The following is a 6070-nucleotide window of genomic DNA, read 5'->3' on the forward strand; positions in this document are numbered from 1 at the left end:
TCATGAACGTTTCACCTCTCTCTGAGAGTCCTGAAAGTTTTTCCCTATACGCTAATGTCACAGTCTCCAAAGTTATCAGAAATTTGCATTCAAAAGCAGCTGTCAAAGTCCTATAGCTGATTACAAACCATCTTTTGAAGAGAATCAAAACAAGACAACAATTGTCTGTGGATGACAAAAGGCCTTAGGATAGCCACTATTGAAGCCACAATTGACTAGGAATTTTGGTTACTTCTGTGGCATACAACAATTGTACATAACAATTAAAACTATTAATAACATACACTAAGTTTATATCAGAATTAAAGAAGTTTCCTGTAATTTTGGAACACATACCAGTAACATATTTATACAAATACAGCCAAAAGAAATCCAAACACCAGCTCATTTTTGACAATGCTTCCTGTATTAGTTTTATACCAAACATGCCAGGTATGTCTCTTTTGGACTTTAGAGGACCTACTATCTAAAGATTAATTAGGTCAGGATAAAACATAATTTAAAATTTAATCTTGGAAAGTTTGTAAAACATCAAAGGTTTAAAACACTTGATATTATAAAATAGAATTCCAGGTCACCATAAGTCATTAATTTAGCCAAAATGATAACTCAAAATTTTTAGAAGTAAAAACCTTTACTCATTGATAGAGGGAAGACTTAGCTTTCCAAACAATTTGTCTCTTGTCTTTCCCTTGTTTTTCCTTTAGTTTATCCTAAAGCCAAACAATTTTTTAAAATTATTTTTTAATTTGACATGAAAATCCTGTTCAAGAGTTAAAGCCAAATTTCACCCTTTGCATTAGCATACCATTAATGTCAACCCCGATTCTTAATAAAACCTTATAGACAAATATATTCAATTTTAATATCTGACCATAAGGTAAGTTTCTTATGAAACTTTTATAATCCTTTACAAATCTTTGTTAAAGAGCCGATTAGTACTATAAGAAAACTCAGTTGTGCTTTTATTCCAATGTTCAATTTGTGGAAAAACTGAATGATATCCCTTTAACTTCAGCCAATATTTTCCGCACATAATTTCTTTAACAAGATTAATTTTCACAAAGCTTCCACAACTTACTCAAACGTTCAGCTATATCCTATTCAACTTAGAAGTATCCTTTAACATTCTGACACGATTTGACTGTACCCCACCCAAAATCTCATCTTGAATTCTAATTTGGATTATAATCCGCACATGTTAGGGAGGGACCTGGTGGGAAGTGATTAGATCATGGGGATGGTTTCCCCATGTTGTTCTCATGGTAGTGAGTGAGTTCACATGAGATCCGACAGTTTTATAAGGGGCTTTTCCCTTTTCAATATGCACTTCTCTGTCCTGCCACCATGTGAGGAAGAAAGTGTTTGCTTCCTTTTCTGCCATGATTGTAAGTTTCCTGAGGCCTCCTCAGCCCTGCAGAAGCCTAAGTCAATTAAACCTCTTTCCTTTATAAATTACCCAGTCCTAGGCAGTTCTTTATAGTAGTGTGAGAACAGACTAATGCATCCTCTAAAGTAGACAAAAAAAAAAAAAAAAAAAAAAAGAAAGAAAGAAAAAAAGACAAAAAACTACATTCCCATCAATTCTTATAATCTTCTCCCAAAACCGCATTTTACTTTCTTTACATACCTTTCATGTAAAACTTTTTCCAGTAGTCTCAGGTACATGTTACACTGTTAACTCTTAGTAACATTTACTTTGGAGAAAAACCTGGTAAGTAAGTGATTCTAATTTTGTTCTAGGACACCAGACAGAAGTCCAGATAAAGTCTGACTCATTCCAGCACAGCTAGGAGGCATGGCTAACTCCACGTGTGCCCAGAACTTAACTAGACTCTAATGACTCCACAGCAGGTAAGTTGAACAATTTTCAAAGGTCAAAGAAGCAGCTTATAACCTTAAATCATTTAGCAAACCTAATATCTGATCTGTAAAATTTAGACTAAATGTCTAATTTTTGAAGACATTTTTACTTTACCAATAACCTTTATGTTTTTTTTTTAAATGAAAGCAAGTTCAGCCCCAAGGACTGTGACTTGGATATTTTAGTGATTATTTTTTGATTAAATGCTAAACAAGGGGTAGATTATTCAGGAGTTTTCCAGGAGAGGGGCTGGGAATTCTTGGAACTCAGAATTTCTTCTCTTTTTAGACCATATGGGGTAAGTTCCAGGAGTTTGCATGGCATCTGTAAATTGTCATGGTGCTGGAGAATTATAGTGAGTGTTGTCTTCTTGACTGTGGCTGGCTTTAGCTGGCTTCTTTACCACATCCTGTTTTATCAGTGGGGTTTCTGTGACCTGTGTTTTGAGAAACAAGTCGTGCTGAACTCCTATCTCACAGGGCACCCCAATGTTAAGAATGAACATTAACTTAGCCACTTACCAATTAACCTTGGCACTCCTTCTAACTCTTCCTTGCCTCTATTTCCTCACCAAATTATTGTGAAGATTAAATCAATTTTTTCCTGTAAAGTACTTTATATAGTACCTCTGCACTGTACCTATCTGTAATAAGTTAAACACACTTTATTACTTTTTAGTCTGAATCTAACAGCTTTCTCTCAGAATTCTAAGGGAGTATTATTAAAGTTATGTTCTACTTCAGCAAAATAGGAGAAGTCTACATTTATGCTGAGAACTATGGTAATCTATATATACTATCAGAAATGTTATAAATTTCTCCGGGATATATTATGTGAAGATTTTGAGACAGCTTCCTAGAAGTGGAATTGTAGGTATTCATATTTTAAATGTTGGTAGTTATTGTCAAATTGCCTTTTATGCCAGCAGTATTTGAAAGTGCTTATTTCTCCACATCTTAACCAATTATGAATATTAACAACTTACTAGATTTTTGCCAGTTTAATGAGGAGAAAAACCTCATTTTAAGTTTGTTTTGCTCTAACTACCAGTGAGAACAGGCATCTTTCTAAAAAATATGGAATGCTTCATGAATTTGCATGTCATCCTTTCACAGGGGCCATGCTAATCTTCTCTGTATCATTCTAATTTTAATATATGTGCTACCAAAGTGAGCACAACCAATAATCTTTAAAAATGTCTTTATATCCCAAAGTTTACTAAAGTCATCTGAACTAAAAGACATTACGGTTTGTATTTTTCCGACAAAATATTTGATTTAAGTGCCTACTATTTTTAAGCCAATTAATCAAAGCTCTTTCATATCACACACACAGCACCTATAAATACATAGTCAGAAGAGGATCTAGTACTTCTAAGATTTCTCATTTGCCATTTTCAAGTTTCTCTTTAAAGCATGCAGTTTCTATGACTTAATAAGCAGGCACAACTGAAAGGCAAAACAAATCCCCCCAAACTAAGAATCTCTTTTATTTATGTATTTATTTATTTATTTTTGAGATGGAGTCTTACTGCTTTGTCGCCCAGGCTGGTATGCAGTGGAGCAATCTCGGCTCACTGCAACTTCTACCTCCTGGGTTCAGGCGATTCTTACGCCTCAGACTCCCGAGTAGCTGTGACTACAGGTGCCCGCCACTGTGCCTGGCTAATTTTTTTTTGCATTTTTAGTAGAGACAGGGTTTCACCACATTGGCCAGGCTGGTCTTGAACTCTTGACCTTGTGATCCACCCACCTCAGCCTCCCAAAGTGCTGGGATTACAGGTGTGAGCTTCTTCACCTGGCCAGGATCCTATTTTTATACCAGATTCTGGATCCCCCCAAAGAAAATCAGCCCATCTCCCATAAGAATCTTATCTCTCAGTGGGAGTGGGCACATTTCCATATTTTCTAGAAGGCCAAGGGCACGGCTTCTCTGATCAAAACATGCACAGAGCAAAGTATCCTCCCACAACTGCCATTAGACATCCCTAAAAGTGTATTTTCTATCTGGTTATTACACACCAAAGCTCTTTCATAATTCAAAGTAATTTCTGATATGCCCTCAATAGTCAAAAATGTCAGATAACGTAATGCAAAATGGAATAGAGCCTTAGATTTTGAGAGGGATTTATCCACTTTTAATTCCTGGGGTTTCGTGAGGAAAACAGAGGTTTTTTTGTTTTTTTATTTTCTTCCCCAAAACAGGGTTAGTGTCACCTCCTCTGTTTTCTTCAGGAGTCCCAGGCTGCTAGAAATTCTTAGATCACCTAATGTGTGCATTAAGAGTAGCAGAAAAAATGGAGAAAAACAATTCAGTCAACTGAGAAGAAAAAAAATGTTTTTTTTCTTCAGAAAAAATAAGATTCAAGAAGAGAAAAAACACGAAGGCCTTTTAAATATATGTATAGTTTGGATATCCACTTTTTAATTAAACTGACATAACAATATCACTTTTAAAAATCATCTTTTTAACTCTTTTTATTACCTAACTTTAGCCAGGGCAAACAGCCCTGTTTTTGGTGGTTTACCAAAGGTAACCTCCCAGGTACTCAGAGAAAGGAAAATTCAAGAAGGGAAGTCAGAAGTTGTTCATGGAAGGGAAGATAATCAATACAGGGCAAAAGTCACACAGATATCAAACCAGAAAGGACTCATTTCCTAAATGAGGAATGGAACCCCGAACTCGGGCCATCATTAGGAAAAGACAAAGCCTTAACTACTAAGCTACAGCACTGGGTAGTTTCCATTGCTCTTCCCAGAAGAAGTCTAAAGCAGCCAATTTTGAGCTTGCAAAGGCTCAAGATAACTTCTAGAGCTAACTATGACATGAACCCTCAAATTCCTGTTCCCTGGCTGTCAGAGACCAAGAGAAACTATTGCCACGTGGTTACAAGGTCAAGCTCTCAAGGACATAAAACAAGATGAGAGTAAATCTTCATTCATCTTTTTCTTTTTTCTTTTTTCAGCTACCTGCAGCAAACTTTGCAACTGACCAGCTTGCCAGGCTGGTTTGAACAGTGGGTTTATGGGGTCCTAAGTCGACGTTCTATCCTAAAACACTCCTCTTTATGACAGAGCAATACAGAGACACATTTATAACACAAAGCAAACCAGATTCTCTGCAGCTTAAGAGTAGCCTCGGCCGGGCGCGGTGGCTCAAGCCTGTAATCCCAGCACTTTGGGAGGCCGAGACGGGCGGATCACGAGGTCAGGAGATCGAAACCATCCTGGCTAACACGGTGAAACCCCGTCTCTATTAAGAAATACAAAAAACTAGCCGGGCGAGGTGGCGGGCGCCTGTAGTCCCAGCTACTCGGGAGGCTGAGGCCAGAGAATGGCGTGAACCCAGGAGGCGGAGCTTGCAGTGAGCTGAGATCCAGCCACTGCACTCCAGCCTGGGCGACAGAGCGAGACTCCGTCTCAAAAAAAAAAAAAAAAAAGAGTAGCCTCACAAATCCTTTTTCCCATTAATCAAAACTTTACAGAGAAAATAAACAGTGATTTTTACCATTCGTTCAACCAGTTTGCATATATATATATAGAGAGAGAGGTCAGAAGCCTGACTGGTAAGAAATTCTTACCCTTTGGCCAGCATGTGAGGTTTCGAGACTCCCTTGTCCTGAGCAGTCCTAGTGACCCTGCTTACTGCACTGAACCCCTGGGGGCCAAGCCACATTACAAAGGAAAATTACCTTTTTCCATTTCATAAAGCCATAGGCAAAAGCGTCTCAGTTTTGCAAGACACCACTCAAGAGGTTGCACGGGGTAACCAAATTAACATTTTCCATTATGGTCAGAGCAAAATACATGTGATTTGACAAAACATAGACATTAGTCACTTCACTTAGCAGCCAATATCGAACTAGCAAGTCCCAAACTTGCCCCAGGATGGGCCTGGTCATCTTTAACTCATTCACAGTGGGTTGGAATGACCTCTGACCAGGAGTTCCAACATGTGGACTCTGGGCAAGCTGGTGGCCCTGAGAAACAGAAAAGATAGAAAAGGGAAATAGAGAGAGAGAGAGAGAGAAAAGCATTGCTTGCTGCAGGGTGGGGAAGGCAAAAAGCTCAGGGAGGCAAGAGAAAGTCCCACCTATTGCAGCAACACTGAATCATACGTTCAGGCAGCCGTTTGTCAGTTGCAAAGGAAACTTTTCCAGCAGTCCCATCAGCTCTCAAGTCTCTCGCTTTAGGAAGGAAGAAAGCT

General features: G+C 38.2%; 1 non-coding gene across 1 annotated transcript; it reads right to left on the reverse strand.

Annotated features, from left to right (window-relative positions):
• Nucleotides 1-2934: 2934 nt before the first annotated feature.
• Nucleotides 2935-3041, reverse strand: LOC114671683 (U6 spliceosomal RNA). The gene has a single exon (XR_003721700.1). It is a non-coding gene; the product is annotated as a U6 spliceosomal RNA (small nuclear RNA).
• Nucleotides 3042-6070: the final 3029 nt, after the last annotated feature.

This window comes from Macaca mulatta, chromosome 12 (assembly GCF_049350105.2).
Source record: "Macaca mulatta isolate MMU2019108-1 chromosome 12, T2T-MMU8v2.0, whole genome shotgun sequence".
In the NCBI taxonomy this organism is placed as follows: domain Eukaryota; kingdom Metazoa; phylum Chordata; class Mammalia; order Primates; family Cercopithecidae; genus Macaca; species Macaca mulatta.